Genomic DNA, 17110 nt, shown 5'->3' on the forward strand with positions numbered 1-17110 from the left:
AATTCTATACTTTACATGGATGAATTGTATGTATGTGAATCATTTCTCAATAAAGCTATTTTTAAAAGCATATCAGTTGACTCATCATAAGCACTTAGAATAATAACAATGTATTTCTATGTGAAAGATCAATCTTCAATGCAGCTCTACATTTTAAGTCTCCAGCATGATTATATTAAGCATAATTCCAATATCTACCTTACACTTTTCAGTTGCTCTTCTAGATCTTCCTAACATGTCATAATGATAATAAGCTATAATAGTTCTGCATGATGCCCTGCCAAAGCTCTCTGAGTCCTGGAATTCAGGGGTTCAGATTTCCTGGCAAGTAGCAGGTTCACACTAAACATACATTGAATAAACTGAGGTCAATTTCCTACATTTTTATCAGTGGTGCTGTGCATAGGAGAGTGGATACTTAGATACAGAAAAGTCAAGTCTAGAGTTAAAAGGAGGCAAAGTGATTTTATTTTAATGTTTATAGTTAGCATTACTCACTTAAAAATAAGAAAAATGCTTCTGGGGTGAAAAATTGATAAACATAGCCAACATTGAATGAAATGATTAATGATGTTCCTTCAATAGGAACCCAGAGGTTGCCACAAAGACAAACTTATATATTTATTGTCTGAAAATGTGCAAAGGTAGCCTTTTTAGTTTTGTTTAGTACGGGTATTCGGATGGAATGACATTGCCCAGGTGATCAATTTGTTAACCAGAAACCCCATTCAAGAGGGCAGTGCCAGCATGTTGCCTCTTTGAAGACTCCTTTAAGTTTCCCTGCCCATACAGATGCTGCGAATCAAATGCAGCACACAGGTGTCGTGCAGTTCGAAATGGGTAGCACATTAGAGCTTAAGAACTTACATGACTCATACCTCTTGGTGTTGCCCATGCCTAAATCCACTGTTGTACAGTTCTAGGTCATCATTAGGTTTGTGCTTGGCTGATGGCTTAAGCTCAACCCCACAGATAAGTCTAGAAAGCTTTGTATGCAAACCTCTCTTGGTATAAGGAGGGGCAGGGAAGGAATTCCCATTTTTTTAATGTCTCTATATGAGAAAAAGAAACATTGTTCAGCTTTAGACTCTTTTACATATGATTTTGGAAAAATATACTTTTTGCACAGCTGTCTCGGGATGGTTCATCTATGTTGGGGGGGAGTCGGGGTCTGGGAGAGGGTGATTATGGTGACACTTGGTATCCTATGGTCACAGATTGCAACAGTTGATTCTGTTCTACAGAAAAATCCATTAACTTTCATTGACTATGCCTCCCATGCATCCTAATACATGATCTGGATCCTGACACCTTAACTTGGTAGCTGCGTGATACTAAGCAAGTGACTCAACCTCTCTGAGCCTCAGATTACTCCTCTGTAAAATGACAATAATAATTGTATCAACTTCTTTGGGATATTATAGGGATTAAATGGATTTGTTCATATAAAGCCACTTATACAAGCTAATTCACACAAATTCTGCCCGCAAACAACTTAAATTCAAAAGAAGAGAGAAAGGCAGACATAATTATAAACTCAAACCAGAATCTTATGAATTTATAGAATTTGCAACTCATTTAAACCTTCCCCTAGAAGACAAAACATTAAACCCATAAAAGAAAAGATAAAATAATTTAATTCTATAAAAATAAAAAAAAAATCTGTGTGTGGCAAAAACTTCCATAAGTAAAACCAAAACGAAAAAGATTACTAACTGGGGAACATATGTGTAACACATACTTCTTTAAAACACAAGGAGCTTATATAAATAAATAATAAATATACCAACAAACTAGTGCAAAAAAAAAATGGGCAAAATGCATTAACAGAAAATTCACCAAAAAAAGAAATACAAATAAATGGCTCTAAAACATATTAAACTATGCTCAAACTCATTCCTAATAAGGGAAATGCAAATTGAAACTACACAGATACCATTTTGCACCTATCAAGGAGGCAGGTAGTTTATGTGAAACAACACTTTCATACACTGTTTAGTACAACTTCTATGGACATAAGTTTGGCACTATCCAAAAAATTATAAATGAACATGCCATGTGACCCAGCAATTCCACTCAGAAATTTATGCTGCAGATACACTTAATATTTCCACAGTGATCAACATGGAAAGTTAGTCCTTATAGCATTATAACATTTGTATATTTTAAATATTTAGAAGTGAAACTATATGACTGTATATGCAGTGGTACAACTTTTCTTGGGAACAGTATGGATATTTACTTTTAAATATATAATCCATGTATGTATGATTTGAAATGAGCATCCATTTTGATGGAGTAATTTCATTTCTAAGACTGGTCCCTTAAAAATAATTAAAATATACACTGAAGATAAATACAGGAGCTCATATACCCCATATACTATAAGCTCTGTGTTGGAAAAACTATGTCTGCTCTCTTCACAACTGGATCCCCAGTGCCTAGCACAGCAGTGGCACAGAGTGGCGCTCAATAACATTTATTTAATGGATGAATGAACATACACATACAAAGGTTTATACGCAAGGATGTCCACTTCAGTGTTTTCATCATTGTGAACAGTGGAAATCCTCAACATCCATCTGCAGAAGGTTGTTTAAAGCTGTCCATTCCACTTAGAACAGAATCCACGCTCCCTGCATCAACTATAAAACATCTATGACCTGGTTCCAAGCCATGCCCAATTCTCGTCTCCCACCCTTTCCCTTGTATATACTCCATTCCAGACACAATGCTCTCCTTGCTATTTCTCAAACAAGTCATGCATGACCTCCCCTGTTTCTTCTGTCTGGACACTCTTCCCCTTGATATGCACATGGCTTTCCAAGTCTCAGCTCAATACCAGTTGCTCAAGAGCTCTCGCCAGCCCATCTAGAACAGCAATCCCAATCCCTTCACCTTGCCCTCCTAACCTTGCTAAATGTTTTTTTTTCCTTTACTCCTAGAGCAATACCTGGGAAGAATCATTGAAACTGTTGGAAAATAATTTACAGGCAGCCCTCACTATACGCAGGTTCCATCCAGGGATTCAACCAACCACGGATCTGGAACCCATGGATACTGAGGGCCAACTGTACTACAACATTTTGTAAAAGGTATCCATGGATTTTGGTATCTGCAGGGATCCTGGAATCAATCCCCTGAGAATACAGAGGGCCGATTATAATGTCTAAAAAAAAAAATCAGGCTTTGTTACTCATGATATGAATGTGCACCAAAATGCCAAGGAAGCATCTTATCTCTCTAGTGAGGCTGGTAACATATTTCTCAATGTAAACTTATCTGGGAGTAGAGACAGGCCTTTCAGGTTAAAAAAAAAAATGGCTAGACCTGCTGATGCATGTGTGGGTAGTCAACCTAGCAGAAGCACTCAGTTTTGCATTTTTTTTAGTTGCAGATGTGGGAAGATAAATGATAGTATATTCCCTTTTTTAAATTCTGAAGACAGCTCTGTAGATCAACACATAGACCCCCACATATAAATAACTTTCATACTTTAAAATAAAATAAATGCATATTAACTAAATGCAGTAGAAATAGTGAAAAATATTAGGAAATTAATATTTGATAGGAAACAGGATAAAATCAAGCCACCTTTGAATTTGTGTTTTCTAGATTCACATCAGCAAGACCTCAAGCCAAGTGGGTTTCATTTACACTGTTTACCTTTCCTTCAATTAAGATGAGAGAATTGATTTAAAATATGAATTCCAGGCAATCCTTTTCTTCATAAATATTAAAATGCTAGCAATGTTGAAATAATTAAGGCTGAACTGAAACATGATGGTTTCCAAGTTGCAGCGCTTCCAGTGGTAAAACCTTGATGTTCCCTTACCAGGTCAGAAGAGCATCCTTGCAGAAATTGGGCTCAGATTACTACAGTCACGTCCCAGTATCAATAGACAATCAAGTTCATGCTGGAACTTCGCAACTTCGGTGGTCACTCTCTTAAAGAAAAATAAGTATGTTCCTGTTAGTCCTGAGCTCACAAGTAATCATTTAACTAATGTTAAATAAACCAGTCTTCAAGGGGAGTAATCATATGGTTAAACATTTTTTTTTCCTGATTGCTTTTACATCAGAATTAAATGAAAATACTACTTGGGAACCCCCGCCAAAAGTTTCCACCTTGAAGGCTTTTTAAAAGAACTCAAATGATATTGGTCGACCAAGAAGGACCTACTGTATAGCACAGCATACTATACTCAATATCTTGTAATGACCTATAATGGAAAACAATCTAAAAAAGAATATATATATATATATATATGTATACTTACGTACATATATATATAATTGAATCACTTTGCTGTACACCTGAAACTTACACAGCATTGTAAATCAACTGCATTTCAATAAACATTTTAAAAAAAGAACTCACAGCCTCATTCCCCACCTTGGGCAAGCTCCACCTGGGTTCAGCGGAGGTGACCTGCTCCGTCCTGAGCTCCCAGATGGGCCCCAAGTAATGGTGCAGATGAATTACCCCACACACCCACACATCCACATTCACTCTTACACTCATACACATGATTCTCAAGAGGCACCAGGTGAACCTTCCTCTTCTCATTTTACGCACAGACAATTTGAGGTTTGCAGAGAGAAAAGCATCCTTCTCCTGAGTATGAGAAAGTTCTGGAACACTTGGAAGAGGAGAGTAAGAGACTTCCAGACCCAAGCACTGGATAAGGAAAAGGGAAAGGGTTGGGACTAATCAGAACTGGGGTGGTTCCCTTAATAATAGGTATTGCTTTCATGATGATAAGAAAACATTCCAGGAAGTTGCAAGGGAGAGAAAAGGAGAAGAAACTCTCTCTCCCCTCTCTGTCCTCTGAAGGAAGCAGCCGCGGCTCCTTGCAGAACGACAACCCTGAGGATACAGCAGTTGTCTTCAAATCTGTGACCATAAAAAATCATTATCTCTGTGAAATACAGCAATTTGGGAGATAATCAAACGGTGACCAGGGGGCAGAGCTGCCAATCTGAAGGATTATGCTCCCTCGCGCCCGCCTGCGCCTGACCTTCCTGGGAGCCAGCTGTCGGCGCGGCGAAGACATCCAGCCACTCCGGGCACATTCATTAGGCTGCCTTTGGTGCAGGAGCATTTGCATAACACCCAGTCTTTCTTAATTAGTACTTCATTTCTCCCTTGACTTATTTTGTGACTAAGTTCACAGTCTCCCCTCCTGGATTCTCTTCCCCTCGCTGAAAGGTACCAGGGGTAAGAGCAGGTGGGCTGGGAGCGGGAGAAGGAAACACGAACAGAACTTGTAAATGAAGACGCTGGTAATTAGAAATTAATATTTTCAGATCTGTGTCAGGTTTCTTCATGGAAAAACTAGGAAAAGAGATTGCTTGGGGAGAAATTTATCCTGGCAACTTCTGATTCTACTATACACCCATGGGCTGTGGGAGGGATATGCCGGGCACATCCATTGGCCTCTTCTGCACCCTGGCTTAGAACACATCCTCTTGGGGGTAATGAGTCTTTGGTTTTAGATTTTCAAAATTAACATGAATTCCATCAGAGAGAGGGATCATGTCTATCCACTAATCAGCTGAGCTGGTCTGAAATTCTAACGAGGGGTTGGAGCATCTCTTCCTAGCAGTTCTATACATTTCCAGTTTCTTCCCCCAAACTCTCCCTGGCTGGATTATTCTATACAAGGGAAATGAAAATAGCAGCAAATATATTCAACATGTGATGATTACAATTCTCCATTAAGGAGAATTCACATCCAAACAAAATCAAGCTACTCTTCTCTTGAAGCTAGGATTTATTTTACCTGATCTGAGGAGTAGAAATGCCTCAGCTTCCCCACTTAGTGGCTACAGCCCGGGAGCACAGTGAATCTTGAATTCTGCTCAGGAAGAGCAGGCAGATTCTGTTATGGGCCCAGGAGACACCTGATGGTTTCCTAGAAGAAAATAGAAAGTAACCATTATTAAAAGACATAATAGGTGATACTGAACTTAGTTCTGAGATGTATGAATCACATCAATAGATATCATTGCTATGCACCTGAAACTATCACAACATTATTAATTGGCTATACTCCAATATAAAATAAAAAGTTTTTTAAAAATAATAATAATTTCTAAAAAGCCCCACTTATTTCAGCATCCACTGTATTCCTTTCATTTCTTTAAATATTTTAACTCTATAAAGTAAATCATTCTATGTGCACTACAATACTCACAGGAATTTTTTTCAACCAAATATCTAATAAAACTTGATCCTTATGGAAAGTAGAATGTTGGACAGCGTGGAGTAGGACGGTAATAAGAAAGTATAAATCCTCATAAGCTGCAGTCTAGTTGAGGAGAAAAGACGCAGGCGCTAGCAGGATGATAGCTATTGCGCGGCAATGAAGGAATGAAGGTGTCTTGGCCGGGGGCTTTGCAGCCTTACTGGAAATGGGAGTTCATCTGCTGTTTGCTCTTATAATGTGAGGCCTAGGATCACTAAGTAGAATATATGTATGGCCACATCCCATCTCTGCATGTGTATGTAACATAATATTTCCTTTCTGTCTCTCAGTTTCCTCATCTTCAAAATACACATGAACCCAATCTACCACCAGTAGTCGTTAGAGGATCTACCTGATGCTTCCCGATACCAGTAAAAAGATTAATTGGTGAATGTCATGTATATAAAATACCCCAAATTTTATTCTTTATTTCCATGGTTAAGAAGGCGCTAAATGAAAAGCTAAAACCTAAACACCAGAATCTTCAAGTATGGCTGCCTAAGGGAAAGAAGTCTTTAAGACAGACTTTTTAGTTATTTCAGCCATTAAAACACATAATAACTGACAAAGTATTCAGAGTGAGCTAGTGTATGTAGTAATAATCTAAAACAAAATTTAGTAAAAGTTTATTTTTTTTAACTAGAAATGTATTAGGTGATGTTTATGGGGGAGGGGCAGAGGTTTGCCTACTTGAAGCTTGTATTAAAATTAAAATGCATTTTGACTGCATTTGCGCTAAACATATTAATTTGTCATGATCACTTTGAAAACTGTTAACCTATTTTTCTTTAAATATGACTCATTTCCTCCTTCAGTGAGCTCTGTAACTAAGCCAACATAAAGTTTATAGCTTCAGTGTAAACAGTATCTTGACATTACAGAGGGAAGAAGTACTTTAAAAAAAAAATCTCATGTAACCCCAAACCAGCTGAATCTATTTTGCTATAACTATTAAAGCACATACACACATACATACAAATAAAAATAAACTAATTAAATAAAATGAGACTTTGAACATTAATTCAAGAAAGGAAACATTTCAACTCCAAACCATTATTTCGGAGAATTCTGAATTCTATGTCAAAGGACATAATTTTTTTTAAAAAACTTATACCTCTTAAAAAATGCTAATACACATTCAGAATTTTCCTGTCCAGACCATTTTTCTTAAAATGTAAAATTTATAAATTATAATTATGTGGACAATATATATTTTTCATTATACATACATATATACTTATATTTAGAATAAACAAATTTATATATGGTACAATATGCAAATGATAATTTTTATAACAGATTCTCTTTAATATGTAATCACGCACACATGCATAATTTGTAAGTAACATATAACTAATCACATTTCCAAATTCATTTCTGCTTTATTTTTTTATTCTTTTTTATTCCCACTGAAATCAAGTCATTCTTTCACCAGGGACTTTTTCTTTTCTCTTAAAAAAAGTGAATGCAGTTACTGAACTCCTACAATTAAACCTCTGTAAGAATTCCATCTGAAAAGTTAAAAACACACAGGGCAAAGGAGTGGCCAAGAAGTTATGTTGGCAGCGATATATATTACTCAAGAGCTATAAGAGAGGGTAAAATAGTATGTGAAGCGACCATTTGAAATGTTAAGCTTTGAAATATTTGCCCATAATGTTATTTTAACATAGTTGGTTGCACTGAATGGATGTGGGTCTCTGTCCCAAGTGATACTTCTGTGAACATAAAGTGTCTGCAGGTGTTTGCCTCCAGGTAGGTCACTGAAAGACAATGCAAATGAGGACAATTTCCCCAGTAGCAGCAACCACAGAAATTAACAAGCAGAAACCTGGTAGGCACCGGCATCCTTCCCTATAGCAAGATAAGTTTCGGGGCATTTTAGAATTTGCCCTCCATTAACTCCTGGATTACCCCTTCCCTCATGTGTGCCACCAGGTCATAAGCATAGAAACTGAATATAAGAAATTCTCAGTTATCCACTTACAGATTATTCAGGGTATATTTGACATCCCACACTGGCTGCTAGCTCCCATCAGCCGTGTGTTTGCTTCTGCAGCACACGCTTCCATGTTAACTGGCCAGCACCGAGGTGCCTAATTTTAATACACGCTTCAACTAGGCAAACCTCTGCCCCTCCCCCATAAACATCATCTAATACATTTCTAGTTAAAAAAAATAAACTTTTACTAAATTTTGTTTTAGATTATTACTACGTACACTAGCTCACTCTAAATACTTTGTCAGTACAGATAACTGAGAAGAGGTACAAGGGAGAAAGAAAATAATTTACACAATGAGTCAGGCTTTTTTATTGGTGCTACTTGTTTAAGATTCCATGAGATAGGTACTAATGTCCCCATTTCACAGATTAGGAAACTAACGCATTCATGGATTGAATACTTTCCTGAAAAATCACATAGCTGGAAAACAATGATGTCAGCACTTGATGCCAGGTCTCTCTGCCTCTAATGCACTTGATTTTTTCCCCACAATTAAACATTGTCTTGGCCTTTTATGCATACGCAAAGTTCACAAATTTGTGAGATTGCAAAATGAAAGGCGTCTATGACAAGGAAGCATTCATAATGCAGTGGAACTCATCTAATGAAATAGCTCACAGATGTAGATGATTAAAACAACATATATAATAAAATCACTCAAATTTGAAAACTACCTAGAATGATATGACATGTTTACCTATAGCATGCCTCCTAGTCAAGTGCAGGCAATGCAGAGAGAATAGAGGCACCCTCCTGGCTGTGTTTCTAGCATTTTGACCAGGCTTTTCATACATTTTTCTCATAACATATACCATCGCTGGTAATAAAATAGGAACTTGAATTCTACAACACTGAGGCAATGAAATGTCCTGCTACAGGACTGCATAACAACCAGATGTCCACGGTGGAAGGTCTGTGAAAGACAATTAAATACAGTACTTTCCCTCCAGGGCAGTATTGATCAAAGAAGTAACACATATACATGTTTCATCATTCAAATGCTAATGAATCTATAAACCTCATTATTTCTTATCTATCTTTGAGTTTCCACAGCAGTTTTTGGTGACATACCATATTTATGCCAGTAATGTTTGCACTTTTTATATGCATTTTCTGAGCCCAATAACAGGAAACCATTAGTCAAGAAAAAACACTATGAATATAATCTCCGAGCATGCATTATTTGCAGACTGGGAATGGATACAAACTTTTCAACTCTCTGAAGTTTAATTTGTGTTAAACAAGGATTATTACTAGATAAAACAACAAAAAACATTTACTAAGACATCAGGAAATATTTATTATGTGAATTTTGAAATTCTCAGAAGACAGACACTATGAAAAAGGTATTGTGTGTTTCATACATAATACACAGATCTACAAACAATGATCAGAGGGCTTAGCAAGAACAGCTAACCAGCTGAGATAATGATGCAGAGACAAAATATTCCTCTGTTTCCTACTGGATATCCTTCTTTCTTTATCACACTTTTTAATGTACTTTTTTTGTTGCCATTGTCATTGTTTATTTGTTTTTAGAGAGACAGTGTGATATGTTGGAAATACTTCAACATTTGCACTCAGAAAGATCTGGGTTCAAATCCATACTGCTACTTATTTGCAAGATGACCTTAAGCAAGTTAATTAATCTCTCTGGGCCTTGGTGTTTTCGCCTGTAAAATGGGGATGATAATTATTATTACTAGCTGTGTGACCTAATATGATTTATACAACATTTCTGAGATGACGGTTTCTTCTATGCAAAATGAAATTCATAACTACTTTACAGTGTGTGCCAAGCATTAAATGTGATAATAGCTGCACGCACCTAGCGCAGTACCAAACATCCAGTAGGTTCTGAGTAAATTGGTTGTCAGTACTTTGTGCTGGAAGTACATGCTCAAGATAGAATATTTGTAAAATAAGCCGAACGATCAAAGATAATCATTGTATATTTTGGTGTACTACATTCCAGCCTTTTTTCTATGTATACACTTTTGAATGCAGTTGAGATTATATTATCCATAGTTTTGTAGTTGCTATAATAACTTATTATATAATAAGTATTTTCTTGTATCATTGTAAATTGTTTACAATCATTATTTTAATAGCAGTAAAATAGCATTTTGGGGTATAATGCAATTTGTTTAATTAAATTATGACATTGCTATTATAAATACTATACTACCTCATTAGCCACATAGCTGAATATTTTGTTTTGCTCTATTTTCTAAGGTGCTTATAGGCAGCCCTGTGCCAAGAGATACATGAAGTTGAGGGAGTTTGGGGAAACAAATATGAAGAAGGATCAATTTACCCAGCAGCAAGGAAAGAAAGTCAAAGGAAAACACAATATTGTTACAGTGAAGAATGAAGGAAATGGAAACTTTAGAAAAATGCAGCATGGAGGCCTCCTTTTCAAAGCCCTAGAGTTTGACAAATTTATCATTTAAAAAAGTATTTTTAAAAAATTTTAAATTTTATACTGGAGTATAGTTGATTAACAATATGTTAGTTTCAGGTGTACAGCAAAGTGAATCAGTTATACATATACATGTATCCTATTCTTTTTCAAATTCTTTTCCTGTTTAGGTTATTACAGAATATTGAGCAGAGTTCCCTGTGGTATACAGTAGATCTTTGTTGATTATCTATTTTAAATATATAAAAAAAGTATTGACTAGAGAAAGTCTGATGTCCCACAGAACCTCTTATGTATTAAGAAAAAAATCCTTAGGACAGATCTGCAAGCCATCATATCAGTAGCTCAAATGCTGGAATTCTGTACATATTGAAGGAGGGTCTAGAGGATATTAGAAGTTTATAGACCTGAAAACTAGGCATGGCCTTAAAGTCAGAAGAGCAGGGCAGACCTTTCATTGATGACCCCACTTTTCTTCTTTTTTTAAAATCCTACCCTAAAACCACTAACAAGCTTTCCTTGCAGAATTAGTAGCTAAAAAACCCCAAAGAGTATTTTTTTCTGATACTGATGTAAATTAGCTAAATTCCTCTGTACAAATATCTGTATTTGTTAAAATGCAAAACAAAAAGGCGTTGAAATTACATTTAGATGGAGAATGTGAATGAAATAGCCAACCACCATATCTCTATTTCCTTTGATAAAAGAGGCCTCTTTTTTCTAAACACAAATTGAACTAAATAGTTCAAAGATAAAATTTTAAAAAATTAAGAAAATGTGAAGGAAAAGGAAATGGAACACAGAGGCCAAGGAGCTTGGATTACAAGTGGGGAATCTTTTATTTAAATCATCCTCTGAGGGGAAATGCATTTCTACTGAAATGACAATGATGATGGAATAGACCACGTTCAGGGTAAAGAAATACACTGCATTCATTTTCTTAGATATTATGGGAGGAAGGAGTTTGACAAACCTGTGTATTTGAAGAGAAATGCAATCTATCTCTTTCTCTTTCCTTCCCACTTAGTCCACAGGAGATGCTTAGAAGAGCGTTTCTGTGTTCAACAAGTTTATGTGTTTTGTCATTATAAGAAACCAGGTAAAATTTCCTTCTTCTCCAGTCTTTCCCTCCCATAGATCCCTCCTTACTGGCCCTGGGGTTTCGTCAAAACAAAATTACCATGGAGCCTGGAGTAGGACTCCGTTTTTTATTCTATTGATCTTTATATCTGGTAGTTGCAGTTGTAGCGGTAAAGGTCTATTTATTGGAGGTCCCCTGGGCTTGTGGCTTGATACCAGACACCTGCAGAGGAGAGCAAAGAGACACCTCCTACTTGAAACACGTGCTTTCAGAGCTTCCAATCTGACAAGAGACTGAAGTACAACAGGATACCCAATGGAAAGAACAAAACAAAAGGAATAGAAATGTTTCATTTCTATCCACATCTGCAGAGATATCTATAGCTTTAACGATATGATTATAATGTAAATAGCATATGTGTTACATCAGGAATGACAGAATGTGACCCAAGGCAAATAAATCCATGGGAAACTTTATGTTATAAAACTATTTTCTTTTCTGTTTATAAACAGCTTACCCCTAGCTATCCAAACCCCTAAACTTACAGGATGTAAGGATGGCACACAGTCACAACTGATTACAAATGCCAGCTCAAGTAGGCAATTATCTCACAAGGTCTGGATTTGGGCCATATTTTAACAAGCCCTCAATTTCCCAATTCTGGATATCTTAACAATCGTGCCTTCAATTGTCAATTCCCTGACAATAGTTTCTGTCAATTCAGAAACTCACAATCATATTCTATTGCCAAACTTGAAGCCTCATTGATATAGGAAAATTAACTTACATCTGAGAATATGTTTGATACTCATTTAAAATTAAGTCTACTTGCTTCATATATTAAATTCCCCTAAAATGAAACATTTACTGTATCTTTTGACAGAACATCCTTCCTCTTCTGCCTACACACCCTCTGCCTTCGTGTCATTTTAGTGTTTTCCAGGCACTCCCACTCATTAAATCCTCTCTATCCTTGTTTACTAATGTGACTATCATAAGCTATTTTTGTTATAAATTATTTTCTAAAACTAAACTGAGGCAACCAATCTCATTTTCTGCAAAAGACCACAGGCTGGCCAAAGAGTACAGTCCCAGAAGTGAAATAAGAGGGTTATATTTACCATCATTTTCAGTCTTCGGATTTAATTGGCATTGAAATAACATTTGGGCAAGATTATATTGAAGATTTTTTTAGGTATGTCTGTTTAAAGACTCACAATTCTATAGCTATATTTATACCTTCATCAATACAAATGAATACCGGACACATTAATACTACTGATTTCCACAACTGGAAAGAGAAGAGTTGGGGTAAAATATCCTTTTGTAAGGGATAGGAGAAAAAAACTTCTTCAGAATGTGTACAATTATAATCATAATGTTCTGCTCAAATTTCGAGACATGAATGAATGGGAAAGAAGGAGGAGCAGGAGGAGATGGGGAGAGAAGCAGAGAAAATTAGGGAAATTGAGCACATGAATTTTTTGGTTTATTTTTCAAATATGGGGGGCTCACAACTGTGGGCATTCGCCAATGATTTCCTGAATACAAATAACCATGTAAGATACAGTTTATTGTACTAAGCCACTTTTATCCAAATTTATCAAGTGTTCATTTTAATAACTTCCATTGCCTTCCTTCCACCATTTACATTTAAATGCAAATCTTGTGATTCTGTTAAAGATCTTACATAGAACCAAGGAAAATTACTATACAAATGCCATTACCTAGAAGTTTGAAATTCTGAGACTACAAAAGGGTTAATTAATTACATTATCTGTAGCATTACCCTGGCTACACTCTGCCTGGAAGGCATATGGATCCACTCAGCTGCTGAATTTGAAAGAGCTGTGTCCTTTTCATGCAGAAGAAAAATCACTGACAGAACCCTCTTCCACCCCCACCATAAGCACTAGCTGTTTCTTTTTCACCTTATTATTGTGCTTCTGGTGAAATAATTAAAAGAGCCAACATTAAATAAGTACCAAAATATTTCATACCATCCTAAAAATCTGAGTACTGCATGATATTTTTCAATTAGTGCCTACTTACTAAGTTTCTACTATGTTCTAGACAAAGTGCTAGGTTGGGGAAATGCTAAGATGAATGAGATGTGGTACTTACCCACCGGGAACTCTTATCAGAGTAAGTTCACAAGAAGTTAAGCAACTCCAAAAACAAACAAACAAACAAAAAACAACATCAACAACAAAAAGAAGTTTGGCAGAAAAGAACATTGAAAAAGCATTCCAAGATTTGATTTGCTAAGAATGTAGTGGTGGTGTGTAAATCATTCCCTTAGCTATTTATGCGGCCCAAATCAACTGTACAATTTTTCAACCCATTTTAGATTTTCTTTTTTTTCTTTCTTCCCTCTTCTTCTCCTAATTTTCCTCCTTCTGCCCTTTAGTTCTTTATCTTTTTTTACCCTATTTTTGCTTTGTTTTTCAAAAAAAACTGTGGCCTCTAAAAAGTGCACATAGTATCATAGGAGAAAATGCCAAAAATAAAGAGAAATTTAGGGTAGACAAGTAAATTGAAATGGGATAAAATTAGTATACTAAGTGTACACAAACTCCCGTATATAAGTATGGATGGCAAATGGTTCCTGAGTTCCTTAGTGTCCAAAGACAAAAGAAGCATAATTTAAAGTTTCCAAAATATTGGCAACATTTCAGCAACTACTAACAAGCAGCTCAACTTCTCCCAGTGTTTAGTTGGAGAGAACATTCTTCTTGAGTCCACAAGAAGGGGATGTTGTGTGGAGTAGTAGACAGTATTCTCCACAATATCCAATCACCTGCCAGAGTGCATTTTGTGTGAAATGCCAGAGGTTTTGTTAATGTAATATGGTTATAGAGGTACTGAAAACTCTGAAATCTGAGTCATGTACATGATAAGATTTCTCTCTCTCTCTCATTCTCTCTCTCTCTCTCTCTCTCTCCCTCCCTTTCTGTGTATGTGTGTGTGTGTGCGTGTGTACCTCATGGTAGCCACAAGGTAAAAACCTCTAGTAAATACACAAAAGATAAAGAGAAAGGAATTTAAGCATATAACTAAAGAAAGTCATCAAACCACAAAGGAAGAGAGCAAGAGAAGAAGAAAGGAACAAAGAAGAAGTACAAAAACAGCTAGAAAAATTTAACAATATGGCAATAAGCACATACCTATCAATAATTCCTTTAAATGTAAATGGACTAAATTCTCCAGTCAAGACATAGAATGGCTAAACAGATAAAAAGACAATAATCATTTATGTGCTGCTTACAGAGACATACTTTAGATGTAAGAACACACACAGATTGAAAGTGAAGGGATGAAAAAGATATTCCATACAAATGGAAACCAGAAGAAAGCTGGAGTAGCTATACTCATACCAGACAAAATAAACTTTAAAACAAAGACTGTAGTAAGAGTCAAAGAAGGGTGTTACATAATAATAAAGGGGTCAGTCAAACAAGAGGATATAACATTTGTAAATATTTATACACCCAACATAGAAGCACCTAAATATACAAAGCAAATATTGATAGACCTAAAAGGAGAAATAGACAGAAATACAATAATAGCAAAGGACTTTAATGCACCACTTACATCAATGGATAGATCATCCAGATAGAAAATCAATAAGGAAGCATCAGCCTTAAACAACATGTTAGAACAGATGAACTTAACAGATACTTACAGAACATTCCAACCAAAAGCAACAGAATACACATTTTTCCCACATGCACATGGAACATTTTCCAAGACAGATCATATGTTAGGCCACAAAACAAGTCTTAATAAATTTAAGAGGGTTGAAATTGTATCACATTTCTTTTTTGACCACAATGGTATGCAACTAGCAATTAATTACACAAAGAAACAGGAAAATTCACAAGTATGTGGAGATTAAACAACATGCTACTGAACAACCAATGGGTCAAAGAAGAAATCAAAAGAGAAATCAATAAATACCTTGATACAAACAAAAATGGAAATGTAACACACCAAGATGTATGGGATGCAGCAAAAACAGTTCTAAAGGGAAGGTCACAGCAATGAATGCCTACCTTAGGAAACAAGAAAAGCGTCAAAGAAAAAATTAAAAGAGAAATCAATAAATACCTTGATACAAACAAAAATGGAAATGTAACACACCAAAATTTATGGGATGCAGCAAAAACAGTTCTAAAGGGAAGGTCACAACAATGAATGCCTACCTTAGGAAACAAGAAAAGTGTCAAATTAACAACCTAACTTTACACCTCAGGAACTAGAAAAAGAAGTCCAAATGAAGTCCAAAGTTAGTAGAAAGAAGAAAATAGCAAAGATTAGAGCAGAAATAAATGAACTAGAGACAAAAAAGACAGTAAGAAAGATCAATGAAACTGAGAGCTGGTTCTCTGAAAAGATAAACAAAATTGACAAACTTTTAGCTAGACTCACCAAGAAAAAAAGAGAGGAACTCAAATAAATAAAATTAGGAATGAAAGAGGAGATATTACAACTGATACTACAGAAACACAAAGAATCATAAGAGACCACTATGAACAATTATATGCCAACAAATTGGACAACCTAGAAGAATTAGGAAAATTCCTAGGAACACGCAACCTACCAAGACTGAATCATGATGAAATTTTAAAAATCTGAACAGTTCAATTACTAGCAAGTAGATTGAATCAGTAATCAAAAACCTCCCAATATACAAAAGTCCAGGGCCAGGCGGCTTCACTGGTGAATTACATCAAACATTCAAAGAAGAATTAATACCAAATTTTCTCAAAACTCTTCCAGTAAAACAGAAGGGGGGGACTCTTCCAATAAAACAGAAGGGGGGGACTCTTCCAAACACACTTTATGAGGCCAGTATTACCTTGATACTAAAACCAGACAAGGATGACACACAAAGAAGAAAATTACAGGTCAATATCCTGGATGAACATAGATGCAAAAATCCTCAACAGAATATTAGCAAACTGAATTCAGTAATACATTAAAAGGATCATATATCATGATCAAGTGAAATTTATTCCAGGGATGCAAGCATGGTTCAACATTCACAAATGTGATACACCACATTAACAAAATGAAGGATAAAAATCACATGATCATTTCAATATATGCATAAAAAGCATTTGATAAATGTTTATAATAAAAAGCCACTTACAATAAAAAATCTCAACAAAGCAGGTAGAGAGGGAATGTACCTCAACATAATAAAGGCATATATGACAAGCCCACAGTTAACATCATACTCAATGGTGAAAAGCTTAAGGCTTTTCCTTTAAGATCAAGAATAAGACAAGGATGCCCACTCTTGCCACCTTTATTCAACATAGTATTGGAAGTTCTAGCCAGAGCAATT

The sequence above is a fragment of the Balaenoptera musculus genome, chromosome 11 (assembly GCF_009873245.2).
Source record: "Balaenoptera musculus isolate JJ_BM4_2016_0621 chromosome 11, mBalMus1.pri.v3, whole genome shotgun sequence".
Lineage (NCBI taxonomy): Eukaryota > Metazoa > Chordata > Mammalia > Artiodactyla > Balaenopteridae > Balaenoptera > Balaenoptera musculus.